Below are 21,990 nucleotides of genomic sequence, written 5' to 3'. Positions count from 1 at the left end.
ATTCATTCATTCATGTTCAATGTACAACATTTATGTAAAAGCAATGTTGTCCAAAGTATGAGACATTTAACCCCCTTTTTTAAAATGTGTTGTACTTTTATGTATTCAATGGAAGGAAGATAAAAAATGAAAGGAAATAAAAAAAGATGTGCCAAACCAACCGAAAAGGATGAGCTTTTATGAACCAGACCCTGGCTCACCCAGAGATGACTGAGATGGTAATTGAGTTCATATTTTAATAAATGGCTTAGCTCATTTTAAAAGTGTTTATTTTTAACTTGCCTTGGGTGCTATTATAACCTAAATATTTGACAGTCTCCGGTCTCTTGTCACTGGGGTTATTATTTTCCATATATTGACAGTTTGAGGCACAAATATTGTTTCACAGGATTTTTAAAGAACTGTCAAGAAACTGACTTGAAACTGTTCATTTTAGTGACTGGATTTTTACAACTCTTATCACATCAAATTATCACTACATTTGGGGCTTGGATATTGATTTAAAAAAAAAGAAGTTATTTCAATAAAGTAAAAGTTATCATCAAAAAAAGAACTTTTTTTTTTCCCAGTGGAAGCATGAAATTGCAAATGGATCTCTAATTGTTGTTACCTTCCAAGACTTGGTTGCCATTTAGACTTGAATTCTTTAAAATGTATTGACAATGTTATTAACTGTTTAAATGGCACGTTTTTTAAGATAAAAACTAATTCGAGAGAGTCCAGGTGACAAAAACATTGACAACAGAAATGATCTAATACAATATAATGCTGAAATATTAATACAATATTTTCATCTAACCACTAAAGTTTTCACAATGCCAGAATTTCCAACTCCAATTTTGATTTAATGATTGTTTCACATTCTTACTATTTTTTCTTTATCGGGTAACATTTTGAGAGTGATATAAATTGGCAAACATCATGTGTTGCTTAACACATGACGTGTTTAAATTTAATAGTTATTCTAATTAAAATATTAGCTCTAGTGTAAGTGTTGTCATGCAGACTTTTTTGTCCTGTTGATGTACATTTAAGTAAAGGTGTGAGATCGCTGATGCACCCAGGAAATCTAGCAGCTAGTGGCTAGCTTGTAGCAGTTAACATAATAATCTTGTTTAAACACTCTTGCATATATATATATATATGCTTCTCTTCAGAAAACAAATGAGGAAAAAAACTGCAGAATAGCAAATTAACACAACTAAGGGCAAGTGTAACAGAATTAGAAATTGTATGTTTCTTTAATGAATGTATTTTATTCATTTTGTCAATTTCTGTATTTTGTTTGCATTCTATCTTTGTATTTGTATCTCAATAAGTTATTTTATTTTCGTTTTATTGTTTCATTTAGGTTTCTGTAACCTTACTTTCCGGTGCCGTAACTTGGCTGGCTCTTCCCAACTCGCCTTCACAGTTCATTTAAGCCAGTGAATGGTAAGTCGCAAAGTTTTATCGTCAAAGAAATCTTAATAGTCTTTCTTTTAAATAAGTAATGTGTTGTGAATATTTTCTTAATGTTTTGTGGTTGTTTTAAATGCTATATGTTGTCAAATTACTGAATGAATTGATATATTTATGTATTGTGCTACTCGTGTTTAGTTTATTATCCAATGTCTTTATTTTTGTACTCAATTTAATTGTTCATGTGTGTGTAGGGAGATCATGGACCAGTCTGTTGGAAAGATGGCATTTTTTTTTTCGTATTGTGAATGATTTCGGACTGTTTCGGTTTGTCCTTTAGATGGGGCTGTTTATATGTATACGTGGAATGTACATTTTTAACGTTCATTATTTTTATATATCTTTAATGTTCCAGTTCATTAAAGTCTGTGAATGGGAGCCTGGTCAACCCTGTATCCATTTTACTTGGATTGCTCTTACATGATTTAGATTTTGAATCCAGTGTGTTTTATATTACATCTTATGCACAAGTAAATGGCTGTATTTTAATTTATTTATGAATAGGTTAGGTAGAACTTAGGGATCAATAAAGTTCTACCTAACCTAACCTATTTATTTAATTAATTAAAATACAACTGTTTGTTCTTTAAGAGCATTTTTTTTTTGCCTATTCAACAAAAGCTGGAAAAAAACGTTTTGTGACAACACTTAATGTTGTGCTTTACCTTCTGTCGGGCCAGCTGGCTTTTTCATTTAAAATAAACAACAAAAAACCTTTCCAAGCCTTTAAGAAGGAGAAAACTTGAACCTGTGAAAACACAATTCATAATAATTTGAGCTCTAATGTTAATTTACTGCCACAGACAATCAAACTGATCCAAGGAACAGGCATCAAGATATCAGTAGTTAGAAAATAATGATTTAATTCCAAACATCTTGCTTATACATATGTGTCTTACTTATTCCAAAGATGGAACACGGGAAAATAAGATCTGGGACCTTTCCAAGGGCATGGGTGGCACTGTGTAGTGGTAAGTGGTAAATATATTGTATTGAAACCGTTTTCTGTTTGTGTGGATCCATGTGGGTGGAGCAGGTGGTCCAAAGAGAATAATAATTCCATAGTTATTTTTGTTAGAATTAATATAAAGTTGATAATAGGAGGGAAATAAGTGCAATGTACATTATAAATCATCTTAAATCATTAATGATAAATGCATAAATATAAAGGAAAGTTTAAATCAGTTTTACATGAATAAATACAGTTCACTTCAAGTCAGTTTATAATATTAAACTGTTTATTACGTGATCGGTAATAATTGTTTTTATGAAAGTGGATCTTGACACTGTTGCCGCAGATGAAGTCACGTCAGCTTTACATTGTAACATACCGAAGCTATGCGGCCAATGACATCTTTTGTTATCTTTACAGAGTTTTCTACAAATGCATACGTCACTTGAAAGTGGACTTCCGCCATCCTTCTTTAAAGTGTAACATTTCGTGGTGGCGCTAGTGAAACAACATCACCAACCACCTTCCTTCCCAAGAGAGACGAATCTTTGGAGAAACATAGAAACAATACAGCGATCAAGTGAGTGCAACCTAATGGCAGTTGGATAGAGAGCTTCTCGTGGATGTTTGCAGTCGACTGGAATGTGGAGGAGAGCAAGTGGTAAAGTTTAATGAAGAGATGATAATTTACATCAGAAGACTAAGTCAAGGTGGGTACACTCTGAAGAGAACACCGTATCAGAAGAGACTATGCTGAGGGAAGATCAGGAAGGCATCTGTCCACCTGTGACTCCAGTAAAAACCCCACACAAAGCCCAACCACAGCCAACACGAGCTCTACAAGAGGTTACATTGAGGAGGGAGTCTAAGAACTGTGTACAGTTTGGAGAGTCTGGGGAAAGAGATGAGCTGTCCTACCTCATCCTGGTCCGAGAAAATGAGAACCGGAGTAAAAAAGGACACTCGGGAGACTGAAATAGTGGAAGCGGTTATTAGGGCCATTGTTCCAGGAATGCCTTTAAGGACGTGTTAGAGATAAAACAACCGACCCCTGACAAGACGGACACCAGCGGGAGCCGTACCTGTATCTGCCCAACATGTTTGTAATTGGACTGCAGAACATCTTTGAGTCACACAAGCAGGTTGTTAAAGCTCCAGGCCTTATTGAGGGGCGAGGTGACATTTACCACAGTCCCCACTGAACTATACCATCAACTCCTCAATATTGCCCACAAACCCAAGGAAACGGCCCTTAACTTTGTGTTCTGTGCCATCGAACTTAAAGAAAAACTTTTATGTAAAGCAGCAAATGAAGAGACTGAACTGTACAGCAAAACCACAATTCGCTCCGCTCACTTGAGACTGGGCTCCTCAGTGATTCGATTAAGTATCAGATACTTCCCCTACTCGGCCACATAAGAATGACAGACGAAGAATTAATCAAAAAAGTCAACCAAGTGTCGAAGCAAACAGTGCCAGACAGCTGTTCAAAGTAGCTCCAAGCCTGTGGTGGCTGTGAAGACAGTTGAAGATGGAGATCAGACATGCAGCAGGTACTAGAGGAACTGCTTGGTTGGTGGCGGTGTCATCCGACCTTCAAACGTTTCTCGTAGAACATCCGGAACCAGATGAGAAACACAAAGTTGTGCAGTGTTTTGACCTTTTGCAATTCAGCTCTAGGAATATCCTGGACCAGTGAGAAATTTGGGGAGAGTTGAGCAGAAAATCCCTGTGATCTACTGATGGCGTCCTCCACAGCACTTCCATACAATGTTTCCAGAACTCTGTACTTGCAGCGCATTGAATGCTTGTTGTAATCATTTAAAGTTATGAAGGTAATGCCCTTCATTGTAGGCATCCATTTTACTTTTCCCGGCTCGAGGGAACAAACGGTAGATTATTTGGCAGTACGCCAGCCCCGCAAGCATCAACAGACACTGAACCTTGGTTTGGCGGCGGTGAATTCCGAGCTTCCAACTGTTTCAGATAAAACATTCTGAACCACACCATAAACTCCAAATTGTTTTTAGTTTTGCACTTTATAAGAGCATCTGTTGGAATTTCCTGGACCAGTGAGAAATGCAGACAGAGTTGAACTTAGACAGTGTGGTGAAGTCAAGGGACTAACATTTGGACTCTTATTCTTACTCTATATATATCATTTGTTGAGGATTGGGTGCTTGTGAGGAGCGCTTGTTTTTATGCAGGTGACGTCCCGGATGAAAATGCGAAAAACAAAAAAAAACGTCTGTAAGTAGGAATCAAGCTCGCGATTTATTTTTATTTTTTATTTAACGATTAATCGTTAAAAGGAAGATAAAAAGATAAAAGGAAAATAATTGCAATTATATATTTTTTCCAATAATTGTTCATCTTGGCAGTTCTCTTACCTTGGTTATGCTGGGGGATCTGTTGCCAATGAAAGATTCTGAACCACACCAAGAACTTGAAATTGTGCTTAGTTTTCCAATTAAGGTAAGGTAAAACTTTATTGATTGAAATTGTTTTTTTTTCCAATAGCCACAGAAAATACAGCAATTTTTTTCATGAAAATTAAAAAAAAATCAAAATAAGAACAAGAACATAAGGACAAAGGATACAAAGACTAACATAGAACAGAAAATCCAGATACTTTCACTCCACTCCTGCACCCGAAGAATTGTACAATTTAATAGGAATGAATGAGTCCTTGAATCTATTTGTTTTGCACCTGGGGAGGAGCATTTGTGCACTCATTCTGCTTCTCTGCTCACTGATGACAGTGTTCAGAGGATGACTGTCATCATCCATGATGGACAGTAGTTTGTTCAATGATCTCCTCTCAGCAACTGTCACCAGTGAGTCCAGCTTCATTCCAACCACAGAGCCAGCCCTCCTGATCAACCTGTCCAACCTGTTGACACTCCTCCTGGACACATTTCCACCCGAACACACCACAGGATACAGGAAGTCTTACACAGGGTTGGTACTTTCCCCAGCCGTAGACTGAGGTTAAAGACATGCTGGAGTGGCTCAGCTAGTTCAGAAGAGCAGATCGTTAACAGTCGAGCAGACACCTTATCAGGATCAGCAGCCTTCCCCGGACGAATCCTCTGAAGTACATCCTGTACCTGGAGTGAGGTGAACAGGACCGGGTCTAGACAGGCATGTATGAGGGGGCAGCCACAAATCTTGAGGGGGCATTGTGCTCCAGCACCTTTTACCATGTCTAATTGACAAATTCACTCACTAGGATGCGGGTACACTGAACAAGTGCCTTGTAAAGTACTGTGGTCTCAAATGCTTGGCACACTTATTTTATTGTAGGTATTGTTGTTAGACTAACCATATATGAACTGTTGTTAGTTGTATGTCCTACCCTCAACCTAAACTGACTGCACTTTGTCAGGCCTCTACCCTAAGACCTGCCCAACTTGGGTGTCCCTATGAAGACTAGCTTCTGTTGGTATAGCTCTTAGGGTCACTGAGGCACTCAAACCTCCTGACCACGATAAGGTGGCAATCCCTCAGGAGGATGTTTTTGTATTTTCTTTGTATTTTTTTGTATTTTTTTGTATTTTTTGTATTTTTTTGTATTTTTTTTATTTTTATAATACCCTCAGGAGGATGTTTTTGTATTTTTTTGTATTCTTTTGTATTTTTTTTTATTTTTATAATACCCTTAGGAGGATGTTTTTGTTTAGTTTTTTAAATAAAAATTAAAGAAATAAAACAAAGGCTATTGGCCTAGAAAAAACAAACAACGTTGGCTAACTACAGCATTTTTGCTGGCCACTAATTTTAGTTAAGTTCTCCTAGGTCTCTAGGTCAACGTCAGCCTCCTGTTTCCCTTGGCAAACTCCCTCACAAATTCGTCCATGTCCAGCTTGTATGTAATTGACTTTTCATGGGCCAAGATAACCAGGTTCCTCTTTCTGTGATGCAGCATAGTTCTGCGAAAGGGGGTTAAGACACGGGACAGTGTGGAGAAAGAGCTCTCACATGCAGCTGAAGAAACCCCAATGACCAGTGCTGTAATGTATAACTTGTACAACAAGGGAAATGCTGCCTTGTAGTGCTGTAGGGTTTTGCACACTGTAGACAGATCTGGTTCATTGGGGCATTCCTTAAGCAACATGGGCTTTGCCACCAGGATTTCATTATTCAGACATCCTGCATCAGTGCCAGCCAGCTCAACCAAAGGATGCAACAGAACTTCATGGAGGAATGTACCAGATGTAGGCACAAGGCTGGACGTGGCCTTCATCAGCTCCAAATTCTTCTGGCAGAATCTTGTCTCCAACTCGGTAATTGCCCGGTCCAGAATGTTTAGTAGAGGTCTACAGGCCACAGACTGAGACTGTAGTATGGCATTTGCTGGGAGATGGAGCGGAGGTGAGAAACATGACACGAGAAACAACTTGATATATTTTATATTTTAGGGGGCAAGCAAGACATTAAGACATTAAGAAGTGGAGCGGAGGAGAGAAGCATGAGATAATAAAAAATATATGAAATTTAATATATTTTGGGGGATTTAGTTTGAGGGGGCACAACATTTATTTACTCTTGCCCCTGCCTAGACCCGGCCCTGGAGGTGAAGCTGGGAAGTGGTTGTGTGGAGCTGGGGGGGGCACAAGAAGGTGGGGCAGGTCCTGAGGCGGGCAGCAGTGAGGGTGAGGTGACCTGCTCAAACCTGTTGAAAAGGTTGTTTAGACCATTTGCCTCCTCCACCGTGTCCACTGCAGTCAGAGAGAACTTGGTCTTGTGTCCAGTGATGGTTTTAACACCATCCCAGACCTCTCTTATTTCTTCTCGGCTCAGCTTCTCCTCCAATCTCCTCCTGTACGTGTCCTTTGCCTCCCTCAAGCATTGCTTCACCTCCTGCTGAGCTGATCTCATGGCGTCCCTGTCCCTGCTCCTGAAAGCCATTTTCTTCCTGTTAAGGACATCCTTAACCTCCTTTGTTACCCACAGTTTATTATTAGGGTAACAGCGGACAGTCTTAGCAGGGGCGACAACGTCCAAACAGAAATTTAAATAATCCGTTAGACAGTGTGTCTGTCCCTCGATGTCCTCACCATGAGACCTCAGCAGCACATCCCAGTCTGTTGTTTCAAAGCAGTCTCTGATGGCGTCCTCCACAGCTGATGTCCACTTTCTGATTGTCTTAGTGCTCACAGTCTGTCTCTGCACCAGAGGAATGTACTGTGACTGAAGGTGGACCAGGTTATGATCGGACCTTCCAAGTGGAGGAAGAGGTTTGGCTCTGTACGCGTCCTTCAAGTTGAAATAAAGAAGGTCAATTGTCCTGTTATTCCTGGTGGGACAATCCACGACAAGCTCCGCTATCGGAAAGTCCTGGACCAGTGAGAAATGCAGACAGAGTTGAACTTAGACAGTGTGGTGAAGTCAAGGGACTAACATTTGTACTGTATACCTTATTTACATGCAGCGTGTTAAATGCTCCCTGTATAAGTTCCCAGTTTTTTACATAATGTCTTTCGAGGGACCCTGTCTTGACACTTGTACATTGTATATTTTAGGACATCGTCAGGTATCAGACCAAACGGCTTCATCCTTCAGACGAAGCAGCCTCAGAAAAACATCCGTCAGACGAACCAGCCTTAGGCTTTAATACAAAGCAACATTAGATAGATAATTTTATTTATCTGAGTTCGGAAAATTCACAATTCAAGCAGAAGATTTACAGATGAACACGTAAAAAAAAAAAAAAGCAAGAATACAAGGTTTTGCTAACTTTGGGAATGTACATAGTCAGGTAACAGACCAAACGGCCTCAGACAAACCTTCGTCAGACGAAGCAGCCTCAGACAAAATGGCCTCAGACAAAGCTTCTTCCGAATGAACTTTGTCAACCTTCAAAATAAAAGTCACCAGACAAAACTACATCAGATAGCGTCTGGAAAAAAATAAGCAAACCATTTTATTGCAAATTAAACCATAAGTGCATGTGATAACGACGTGATATTAGACAAAATGACGTCAGATGGCATCTGGGAAAAAAATCACTGGTTCAGTTCGACGTTCCATGTGCGTTCTTCAAAACTGAGGGCACATCCGGACGAACTAATAACAAGGTTGCATATAAACAAACCTCAACATTGTCGCCAGGAAAATTTCTGTCTTGTTAATGGTCGTAAACTTTTTGACATTAAAAGGGCGGGGCTAACATTTTACTAAATCAATGATTTGATTAGACAAGCAAAACAAACTAAAGCAAATAATAAGCCTGAGGGTTGAAAAATGTTTTAAAAAGACGTGCACTCTAGCTAGTATTGAGTACATGCCACAAGACTTCTACCAACTTAATTTAATTGTGTTCAAATTAACCCTTTTCGTTATTCTAACTTATTTATTTTCCTTTGGTTATTCTCAGAAATGTCCATGACAATTGTTACCTTCATTTCTTTTAGAATAAATCAGATTGAAATTCCATTTGTATGTTTATTCAAACATGTTTATTGAAATTTCAATAGATACACAAACATGTAGCCTTCATAAAATGAATAAACTTACAACATAAAATAAGCCCAAAAAATCCCTCCTCGCCTGCACAGAATTATCTTGTAAATAATTCAAAGAATAGGAACATTTGTTTTTTATAATTACAAAAAAGACAGAAGGATGAGGTTTATGGGGCCTAATGTATACCATCTCACCTTTAATTTAGCTTTCATTTATATTTTTTCCTTAGACTAAGCCATAAAAAACATAACATAAATGTGGTTGGCATGAAGCTGGACTCACTGGTGACAGTTGCTGGGGAGGAGATCACTGGACAAACTACTGTCCATCATGTATGATGACAGTCATCCTCTGAACACTCATCAGGGAGCAGAGAAGCAGATGGAGTGAACGAATGCTCCTCCCATGATGCAACACTAATAGACTCAGGGACTCATTCATTCCTCGTGCTATTAGACTGTATAATTCCGAGTTTGGGGGCAGGAGTGTAAAAGTCAAACGAAAGACATGCTGTTAATGACCACTACATATCATAAATGTATTGCTTCTGGGTGACCTTACACTACCCAGCTACACTGTATGCTATCTGATCCATCCATACACCCCAGCTCTGGCTCTGAGGTCTGTGGATCAGAATCTACTGATGGTTCCTCGCACATGCTGCTCCTGAGCTTTGGAACGATCTTCCTCTCTCTCTGTGTTTGATCGATCTACTGACTCCTTCAAGAAACATCTTAAGACACTTTTATTCGTGCAAGCTTTTCCTTGATTTTCTTAGACTCTTTTGTTTGTCTCAGTGTTATCTGGATCTTTAAAGTATATACTTTATTGGGTATTTTTTGATTGTTTAAGCGCTTTGTGACCCTGGTCTGCGCTCTATAAATATAAATTACTTACTTACAGGTGCCATTTCTCGTAGATGTGTTTTTTGTCAATAAACTAATATAATTCAACTCAAGTCTCATTTTTACTTTGTCCACAAGATGGATTCCTTCATTCAGAGAAAGAATCTGTTTTTACAATTAGCGTCACAAACGGTCTAAGGGGGATTTTGCGAGGACGAAGTCCCGGACGACAGGTTCCCGGATCCCAGTTCTAACAGGACCAAGGACAGACCAGACAAAAGAGGTGCCTCAGTTAAAGGTCAGCAGAAACCTGTTTTATTCATATATAATGAATTCTGCACATTGGATACTTTAAAACATTGTGTCTGGCTTGTCCGAGGTAATGGATATATTCTTGCATTAGGACATTTTAAGAGCGATCGGGGATCGCCAAAGATTATGATTTTCGACTGAGACACTGGGAGAAAAGAGAAAGTGGTTGCAAAGAGATGTGGATGCTGAATGGTATAAGTTGTACTGTGATGTGCTGATTTTTGGTGCCAACGTGGAGGAAACATTGAAGAAGTTTGCTAAGGACAAAATGAAGGGAGGTGCTGCTGTTGTTGAATGACTCCTTTTGAGAAAACTGATCACAAATATTCCATTCTCACACACTAATCCATTCACATCATCACAAACAACATCACGTGTTCCTGTCCTTAGAGTGACAGTTTGTCGTCGTAGAGACCGACGAGGAGACTATGTACACGGAAACCGAGAACACTGTTACTCTTAAAATTCATGAGGGAGTAATAAAAGGTAATGTGATCTCAAACACCTGTGAGGAGGTCGATTCACTCATCCCACCAGAGAGAACAACCAGGAGGAAATTAGATGTTGTCGTTAAAGGCAAATCAAAAGCAAAAACTAGGTTCACAGAGGAGTCTTCTACTTGTGAGGAGAGTGATGACAACATCTGAGTTTGATAAACAATCATACCAAAGTAGGAGAAAGAGGGAAATTCCTCTAAGACAAATACAGAAAACATTGTTTGATCATAAGTTGGAGCGTGCCGTCAGAACTGAGGCAGGCGCCCACATGAATGAAACTAGTGGGAAGATAACAGAAAAAGATATACAACACTTGATCACAGATTTCAAAAATGACATTCGCTTCGCTGCCACAGGGGGGACATGAGAGAAGAGTCCCAGGAGCTGCACCCTGTGTTGACAAATCCTGATAAAGGTAAAATTTATGAGGCCTTTGCAAAAACACAACAGGGAGTGACACAGATCCCAGAGAGAGGAAGGGATCTGACCAGATTATACATACAGTACAACCGACACCAGAAATTCAACCATTACACAGCATTTCCTCCACCCGTGCCTGACCCCATCCTGCCACTTGATGATGGAAAGATGGACAGGTTTATCAACATCTGAACATGCGTGACACCAAAATGATTTTGGGCGCACTCAATCCCATGAGGGAGGCGGGCAGAAGAATTCTGTCCCAGACCTGTTCTACTGAATTAAATAGTGTTTTTGCTCAAGCTGGAGCTGGAGGATGGTTAAACGAAACACCTTTTGAGGGATTCCGAGATGCTTTGTGGGCTACAATTAGAGCTGTCTTTCCACAACAATTGAACCCTGAGGCCCTGTATAAAGCTACTATGCCTTAAGATGGTTCTATAAGCCCTGGAGTTTATTTGAACAAAATGGAAGTGGAATGAAAGAAAAACATGATGATCCATATGAAAATGCAAAGACCGACATTTTGTTTGGACAAGTCTGTTTTAATGGCCTTCTTGTGTCTAAGCCCTAACAACTTGATGGAACACATGCTCGATGATCGATTATGAATCGAGGGGGGCCGATCCTGAGGGGTCTTGACCCAGCATAAAGGAACAGAGCTCAGGGACAGATAGCATGCATCTGTACCTTCAACCCAAATTGTAAGCTTTTTGTAATAAACCAACTTTACTTGAGAGAAGTTGTCAGACCTTCATTACTTCAAATACATCCAAACGACGAGCCACATCTCCCTTTAATATAGGCCTCACTCCTGGGTCCGTGAACTCTCTTATATAAACACATTTTTAACCGATGTGGAAGACTTTCTCTTTTCTTTTCATTTCTGGAAAAATATTATAGGAAAAATAAACAGGATTTGGACAATACAGATTCAATAAAAAATATAAACATTAGAAATCTGCAGTCTCCATATACATATAAATAACACCATCTACAGGACAATACTTGTATAATAATAATAATAATAATAATACAATAAATGCTTAAAATCATACTTCGAAAAATATTAAAGGTAAAATAAACTTTCCATTATCCATGATCTCCCATTCACAGACTTCAGTGAATCGTGTGAACTACAAAAATACAGATATACTGTATTTAAATAATAAACATTCCAAATGTACATTCTCCGTATAAATATAAACAGCACCATCTACAGGACAAACCTAAACAGACTCAGAAATCATTCACAATAAGAAAATAAAAGAAGCTTAAATCATACCTGGAAAAATACTAAAGGAAAAATAAACTTTCTTTCCCACAGACTGGTCTAGGATCTCCCTACACCACACTTAAACAATTATACATAAATAAAGACATGGGATGATAAACTAAACATGTGTAACAAAATACATAAAAACATATCTCTTCATTCAGACAAGTTGACGACAAATAGCATTTAAAACAGTCACACAACATTAACTAGACAATAAAATACAACATATTACTATGATAAATAAATAGATAGATTAATACAGATAAATACAAAAATAGAATACAAACAAAATACAGAAACTTAAAAAATGATTAATATACATTAATAAAATAAAATGTTTATAACTCCGTTACACATACACACACACAGACACACAAACACAAAAGTGTATCCTAATAAATATGTTTCCCAATACCCATATTGATAATTCTTGCTGATTATGACCACATGATGGTTTTCAACCAACTGTAATTCACAAGTGCTGTAATTATAGGCTTGTGTCATAATATAATGACCATAGACGTGTATGTATAGACGCCGCATCGACTGTAGACGGATTTGTATAAAGCTCTGCCATCTTGCCATCAGAGGCAGCTATGATACAGGGTGCTTGTATATTTTAAAAATGCTGGATTTAATACTTATTTTTTCAGCAGACGAGCACCTGTCAGAAGATGTCGGACTTCTGTGCCGCCTATGGATGATCTAATGAGCGGAATATAGGAGCGAGATAGTACGTTTTGTAAGGTTGTATATAGTTATTATTGAATCCTTGACATGCAATCTGGGAATTTGTGTGATCTAGTGTAATCTTTGAACTCATGTTTAGCTCTTTTGTAATAAATTGTTCTTGTAAATCTATTCAAGTCCAGTTGCATCAGAAGTAACTTTTGTCAAATTAGTTTAATTTCAAGAGGGTTTTATTTAAAAATATATTGCTGAAGTAGTATCAACAATCTACTGTCATTTGTAGGCTGAACTTCTTATTATATTGCAGTGATCCTAATCATCATTTTATCCCACGTTTTCTCAATAGAATATTTCATTTTAAACACTATGTCATATTGTGACATTATCCTCAGCATACCTTCCACGTTTGTTTCATCTGTCACTTCAAATTGTTTTTTTTTAAATAGATTTTATAGTAAAATATTCCTTCTAATAATGTCTGTCTATCTGGTCTGAGGTTTCAAAAACAAACCCCGTGAAAAAAGCTTGACAAATGAGCGATTTATGATTAACTTTTATAGCGTAAACACATCATTCCTCTATCGACGTAATGCACTGTAGGAGCGGGTGACACTGTACCAAGATGGCCGCCCTGTATACACACCGCTCTAGTGGGCGGCATCAGTCGATGCGGTGTCTATATATATAGATGTCTATGTGACTGAGAATCAACTGATTACTGTCTTCAGACCAGGGCCGGGTCTAGACAGGCATGTATGAGGGGGCAGCCACAAATCTTGAGGGGGCATTGTGCTGTTACTTACTTACATGTAAGTTTGAGGGGGCACAACATCTATTTGAGGGGGCCAGGCCCCCTCTTGCCCCTGCCTAGACCCGGCCCTGCTTCAGACTTCAACTATATGTGCTTGGCTGGTTGGATCCAAAACCTGCACTGTCTCAGCCCTTTTCTGGACCAGTTTGTCACCCGTGAACCAGGGGATATTTTCTCTTATCTCGTTCGAATGGTGGCTTACGTGGATCCCAAGGTCATCCTGTCGCTCGTCAGAACTCTTCATACATCCTTATTGTCATCAGAAATTGAAGAAAAGTAACTTCTTCATAATCATCTTCATTGTGTTTCACACACAACTGCACACTGCCTTTTTATAAGACACACAACTGCTTGCTATTCTCGTATTTCTTACCGCAGCTGTGTTTTCACAGCGTGAATCAAATCTCTGCGATGAAAAGCTCATTAAAAAATGATTTCTTCTCACAGTGTGTTATTTTGATGACACATGCATTCATCCTCGCAGTTCAAACTCTCTTCTCTCTTTTTCTTTCTCCCCCCTTTTTGTGTTTTTTAATTAAGACGGTTCCTTCGCAAAAAGTGCGAAACGATAATCTCGGACAAACAATTTGAAGAAGGTCATCGATTTGCGACGCTTGATTTCCGAAATTGCTTTTTCGTAGGTGTGACTTCTGGAGCGTGTGCGACATCTGATAAGTGCCAACGTGAGTCTTCTTCAGCTGCATTATCGTTAAACCGACTGGCATTAACCGGAATTACAGAAGCCTACTTCGCGCACCCTTTGCATCTTCTTCACTTTCCTTTTTTATGAAGCTCTCATCAGGCTTTCGACGCTCACCCGACTCTCTCTCCCCAAATCCCTCCTCTCCCTTCTTCCACTTAATTTTCTCCAATTTACTCCGCTTCCCCTCATCTATCCTCCTCCCCCTGATCTCCCCCCCAAGCCTTCCATTGGTCTCTTGGCCATTCTGTAGTCACATAGTAGGGAATGTGAAGTGAAGGACTTATGTAATCTCCTCGATAGACACTCATCTTTTTTTCCTGCTTCCTCTGTACTGGGAAGCTATTATGACAGCATCAATGCAGCGGCGGTGAACTCCACTTATGTCGTTCTGGCTTGTGCTGTGCAGCAAGATACAAGTTGAACCGAAGAATTCTGTGCAGGAAAACTGGGTGACGCTACACACGGCAGCATCGGCGCTGACGTGGCAGGACATTTAAAGAGCACACTAAGAAGAAGAAGTGCTAGTCAGTTTGTATCTGGTTCAGTAAAACTGAATTAAAAATTGTACAAAGAGGACAAAACGTTGTAAATATTGAGTGTTTGAGACGTTGCTACCTCTTTTGCAGCATGCCCGTTTTGCCAAAGTGATAAACTTTATAGTAAGGATGGATGATTAACTGATATTTTTGTTTACCCTCAAGAAAGAGTTTATACGTTCTCCCATGTTTTGAAAACAATAAAACTCAAAACTGAAAAAGGGTATTTTTAAAATTTTGGAGCCAAAACAATAATAATGTTTAACCCTTGTGTTATCTAAGGGTCAAGGTGAAACAAATGTATTTGTGGTATCCCTTGTGTCACCATGACCGTGGTCGTTTTTCATTTCAAATTAAAAATCGTTTTTTTTTTGTTAACAGCACTATCACTTCTAATTTCTTCCCATAATGTAATCAAAATGCAACATTTAATACTCAGTCTCTGATGAAGCAGTTGTGCACCTGGTTGTTATTCAGACCCAGTGGGGCTGAGGTTATAGATGCAGGAATATAAATTGAATTTCAGGCTGGATAGACTTGCGCGATGAGCCTCTTTGCTCCATATGCTGGATTTGACTGAATATTGCTTACCTCAACATCACGGGCGATTTGCTGGGCCTGGATATGAATTGCTAACACTTCACTATTTCAGCTTATCCTCGCACGGTGGCTGGTGAAAAACGCTCTAAAAACAGCCTCACAGGCTACAATGATTTGTATTTTTTAAATCTACATTACTATTAGTCAGTATTATGACAAACTCTGCTGCCGCAGGTGTATCACTAACACTCCTCCTTCGATTATTCTACTATTTTTACCGAGATGTAACCTATTTGAGATGGATATTTTTACCTTAATTTTATGATTGCTTTGTTATTCAATCATATATTTTACGAAACATAAACCAAAAGGGTAAATCTCATTGTTATTGTTATCTCCTTTATGTCGCAGTATAGTTGAAAATTAAACTTTTCCACAGTTTTCTGATGTGTTACAAGGTGGTGAGGTTTATATTAACAAGCGCTATCTACCTATCAAGAAGAACAAATCAATTCAATTGGATTCTCGGTGCTCCTGAGAGAAACACATTTGATTTGTAATATAATAAATATGAGTCACATGGACAACAATACGACAAGACTCGCTTCACTTCCTCCTCTCATGATATTTTGGCATGATTTCACACTGATCTGAAATTCATGGGACCTCTCTCTTGTTCACTTGTAATGCTGGCAAAGGTGGACTGAATTGATGAAAGTATGTGCGTGTGGAGCGCACGTGAGGGTCCGGGTGGTGGATTGACTTGAACCCAGGGGCAGCGCTGGAATAGACAGACGCACTCATCTGTTTCTAATGAAGAATAATGCAGGGCTCAGGACACAGACTATAGCTCTGCTACACACAGATCGACATAGAACACACACGCACACACACACACATACTACACTACTGAACATATTCACAGCGTACATCAATACATACTGCTACACACAACTCTACATGTCAATGAATCCACACAGCAGATCCCATTAACAGATCCCATTAACTAACCATCTGACCTCTGCAGCAACATTCTACAGCTGATCACACTAACATGGGATTCTTGTTGGACTAATGAAGCTGCACAACTGAGTAAAGATACTTACTATAATACTACTGATACTACTGTTACAATGAATATTACTACTCTTACTAACATGAATACTACCACAAGGTATTAATACGCCTTATACTAAAATCATTTTAACACTACTACTATTACAATCATTATTTATATTAATACTTCTACTACTACTGTTATGATCAGTATTAATACTAATACTCCCACTACTACTATTACAAACAATATTAATACTACTACTTCCAACTATCAATATTGTTTCTTCTACTACCTTCACATCAATAGTTATTAACACTATTGCTCCCACTACTACTTCTTCTACCACAACAATTATTATTACTACCACTTCTAACTACGACTGCTAGTACTACAATAATTATTTATACTACTACTTCCACAACTACAACTACTATTACCATGTCTACTACTTTTACAACTCATAAGTACTAGTACGAACACTACCTCTACAAACACTACTACTTCTAAACCGAACATGTCTATACTGTATCTACTAGTCAACCAGTATAACTACTTCTACTACTACTACTATTACTATTACAGTTCATATCATTATAGTACTATAGGAAAAATTAGTTCTACAACAATGCCTACTTGTCTTCATATTACAGATAGAGATAGTGATTCAGTACTTCTACTACTGTACTGTACTGTACTTCTACTACTGCTTCTCTAACAACTGCCAATGCACAGTCAACTTCTACTTTTGAGACTTATTTCTTCTACTTCTACAACTGCTAATTCACCACAAGCATTACTACTGCTGTTGCCATAGTAACAGTTTGCAAAACAACAAAAATAACACAACTGCTGAAGGGGATATTATAGCAAAACACAGCAAAAATAAGTAAGTTAGTAAAGGTTATTTGTAAAGCACCTTTCTAGACCAGGGTCACAAAGAGTTCAAAAATCAAAAAACGATACACAGTTAAAATATATACTTTAAAAGGCCAAGACACATAAGCTTAAGCAAACCTTCGCTTCAATAAGATGTGCTTTGTCGCTGCCTGACACACTTTGAAGTGAGGGATCTCCAGAATAACTAATATTTTAACACCAAAGGTTAAACTCCGGCACTGAGGACAACATCTGGTGATGAAACTTTTAAATTGAAAAATGCAGTTTAACAACACACAACACATATAAAAGAGAATAATTCAATAATAAAATTCCAACCACGCATGAGTATTTGTTGGGTCATAGAAGGTCTCCAGTAGCGATCTGCATCTATTTTCATCACTCTGTATTTTTAGGCAGTAACGCGTCTTCATTTGGCAAAACTCACACGTGATGAATGTATTATGCTGATATGTAGTTGCTGGCAGGCAGAAATGCATTTTCAGTCCAAGCGTCTGCAACTTCGAACCCAGTCATACGTTGAATGTCAGACGCCACTGACGGCTCCTGGAGGGTCAACATGAGGACTCTGGTATCCTGGATCGACGCTGATAAAGAGCTGCCTACCTTTTTTTCTTCCGGCTTTCATGAAAATACTATAACACAAATGAAAATAACTGCCATGTCAGGTCAAATATATCTGAAAGAATATCTGATAAATCCAATGATGGATCAACATTTTTTTTAAATCAATTTATTCAGATTATTATGATCTTTCGACACATTAAGACAATTTAAATCCTATATTGCAAACATCAAGTGTTTCTAATGGCGACGGTTGTAAGAGCCAATGACCTTCAGCGCATGTTTTTTCCAGTCACACACATTTTGGTGTCCTGGGGCAAAGAGACGTGATCACACCGACATTACACTCAGCAAAGGAGGGAGGAAGAGAGAGAGAGGGAGAGAAAGAAAGAGAACTAGAGGGAGAGTTATCTCTGCAATTCCAAGCCCTGTCCATCATGTGGCAGTGTGCCTCTTCTTAGGAGTTGCTGTCACAATGGACCAAAGCCAGTCAAAGTCGGCCTAATCCCCCACCCCCCCTCTCTGACACACACATACACACACACGCACACACACACACATGCACACACACGCACACACACACACATGCACACACAGGCACACACACAGCGATATGTCTGCTCTTTATCTCCATGTGCAGCTTGAAGCTCACAGCCTGCCTCCCCCTACATTCTCCAGCTCCGCTCTCTCTTTGAAGCCTCTTTGGAAACATCAGACCTGCTAATGGAGACAAGGAAAAAGAATCCTCACCAACACTCACTCCTAGTCGTTGTAATTCATTACAATTATGGAAGAAGGACCGAGGAAACTCAATCGTTTCCCCAAGTTGGGCCGTTCAGCGACAAATTCAACCCTGTTGTCTTTCAAGAAACAAAAAAAACAAAAAACATTTAATGATGCATCTATGGTCAAAACTTTATCGGAAAAGCCACTGTTCATGTCATTGTATGTGTATATTTTATTGTTACATTTTGTGTGGCCTGGGGGCCTCATGTGGCCCATTGCTTGTATATTTGTGGCCGTTCTGATGTCGGTATAAAAACCATGAACCTTTTGAAAAATGTAATTTTCTTTTTTTTCAAGAGAGATTTTGAAGTTAGCTGCCGTCTTACGTTTTCTTCTTCTAAACCTATTATGCTAGCGTCAACACGGTTTGTTACATTTTGTTACCTTTTAGGTTTTGTCTGAAAATATATATTTTAATGTACTGTAAATGTTAATATTTAATGTGTATATATACATATATTTTGTAATGTGTCCAAGAGGAGTGTCACAGGTTGGACATGGTTGCCATTATGTTGTACAAGGAACTATGACTAGCTCACCAAGAAATTGTGAGGAATATAGTTTCAAATTTAAAAGGTTATATTGTTATATTATATTTAGATTATATTTATAATAGAATCAATATATGGTTATATTATTTGCATTATCCGTATTCTATAATTTATGAAATACTGCCCAAAATGGTCAGATCTAAAAGGGCCAGAGGATTGTTTATACTTTATCGTATGTAGCTTTGTATATTTAAGTAAAAACTATAAGGTAGGTTTATTTGAAAAACTCATGAAGCAGGAAGACATCAGCGATCATACGAGCAGCATAAACCCTGCATGCCGATTCAGCTTTGGAAGCTGAGCAGTCTGCAGGCTCCTCACAGGACGGGATATAGAATTTTGGAATTGAATGTGTGGAAAAAGCTGGAGCCAATAAGAGAGTGGATTTTTTTTTTTGTCCTCACATCAACCCTCCAGCATCTTTTAGGATCAGCTGAAGCTGTCTGATTGTGTCCCAGACAAAACCATGAACGCTATCGCAGCATTGCAGCTTGCCTGACAGAAGAAAACAAGGTTGAATTACAGGTCCAGATCTTGTTTGGAGATATTTACGTTATTGTTGACAACGGGCTCTGGTAACTGGCTGTGAGAAAGAAAAAAAAGTGCTGCAATTTTGTTTTATTATAGCCTAGAAGTTGGCTTTTGTTGAAATAGCTTATGTCTTGGAATGTTCCTGTACACTTCTATTCTTAAAAACGTTTTTTTAATAATTGAATGATCCAAGTAGAAAAGCACTTTGAGAGTTCACACCTCTGCCAAGAGGCTCAAATCATATTCTTGAGTGGCTGTTGGTTCCCCCATGAGATCATTAGTATTACTATTGCATTCATCTGCATTCCTGATATAGCAAGTCTCTATCAACCATAAAACAATATAAACAACTTTGTTTTTCGTTTTTGTAAATTGTCCTTAAAGCATTAAGCTGCTAGCAATACAAGTCAGTGATGAATCCGTAACACAAAATAACTTCAACTATATGTTCTTTGTCCCTTCAACAATATCTCCGGATTGTTTTCCGATATGTGTTTTTGCTTGTAGAAAGAAAGAAAGACGGAGGGACAGACGGACCAAAATTCTAAAAAAAGTAATATTGTAGGGTAGTGATGGGTTGATAAGGCCTCGTTAAGCATTATCAACCCATCATTAGGGGTAACTATCCTCACCTTCTATTCCCCCAAGTTATGTTTTAAACTTTAACATAAAAATATTTACAGTCTGTCCATTTTTAGTGTTGGCATTAAACTTCTGGCCGCTAGATGGCAGCAGTCATTATGCCCTCCACAACCAAAGGAACTTTGAAATTCCACAAGATCCCGGTAATGACTGAGGACAAGAGGATACCATCAACTCCAGCAGCAAAACAAATGAAAGCAGTTAGGACTTTGTCAAGAGTCATGTGGTCTGTAAATTCTGCAACACCAGAGTGAAATACTCGGACAATACTACAAATATATTATTATTACTACAGTATCACGAAATATGGTATTGCTGTCCGTATCGTCACCTGGTCAATACACACTCCTTTTTTAACATATTCAGACACTCAAGTGTGGATGTTGTTTCAGGTTTTAGCACAGCTTATCAATTGTAGGTTTGTAGTCTTTCTTACTGTACTGTACGGTACTGGAATCGGCTACAGGAAGCAGGAATTAGGATTTGGTGTTCAGATTGTGACAGTATCAATATATCAATCTATGTATACAGTCATTGACAAAAGTATGGCACCCCTGGTACTTTTCCAGAAAATGCACAAAAGTTTCAGTTACAAATGTTTTGGCATACACATTATATACTTGAAGTGCATTGGCACAACCCCCAAAAAAAGCCAAATTGTACATCATTTTAAACACACCCGTGGCAGGTAACAGCTGCTGGCAATATTTAAATCAAACTGAAGCCCATTAGAGTTTATAAAACTTGACTCAGCCTTTGTGTTGTGTATGGAGAAGAGAAAGAGGAGCCGAGAAATGTCTGAGGACTTAAGAAGAAAAATTGTGGAAAAATATCAACAATATCAAGATTCGATCTCCAGAGACATTAAAGTTCCTTTGTCAACTGTATAATAATAGTAATATAATAAAAGCAATATAATCAAGAATTTCATAACCCATGGAAGTGTGGCAAATCTCCATGGACGTAAGAGAAAAATGAATGAAGAATACAATGCAGGTTAGTCCGAATGATGGAATGGTGGTCAGTCAACTTCCATCCAAATTCCAGCCGTCCTGCAGACTCAGGGTACAATGGTGCCTTGAACCATACATCGACATCTGAGTGGGAGGACGCTCTATGGCAGGAGACCGAGGAGAACCCCACTTCTAAAACAGGGGCATTCAAAAGCCAGACTGCACTTTGAAAGTACATACCTGAGTAAGCCTCAAACCTTCTGGGAAAATGTTTGACACTATGGTAGCTCTTTAGCAAAGCACATCATTCTACCGTTAACAGGAAACAGAATGAGGCCTACAAAGAAAAGAACACGGTACCGACAGTCAAATATGGTAAATAAGTAAGTAAGTAATTTTTATTTGTATAGCGCTTTTCTAGACCAGGGTCACAAAGCGTTTAAACAATCAAAACAATATTCAATAAAGTATATACTTTAAAGGGCAAGATAA

This window comes from Callionymus lyra, chromosome 10 (assembly GCF_982586985.1).
Source record: "Callionymus lyra chromosome 10, fCalLyr1.hap1.1, whole genome shotgun sequence".
Taxonomy (NCBI): domain Eukaryota; kingdom Metazoa; phylum Chordata; class Actinopteri; order Syngnathiformes; family Callionymidae; genus Callionymus; species Callionymus lyra.
Note: the sequence above shows the minus strand (reverse complement) of the source record.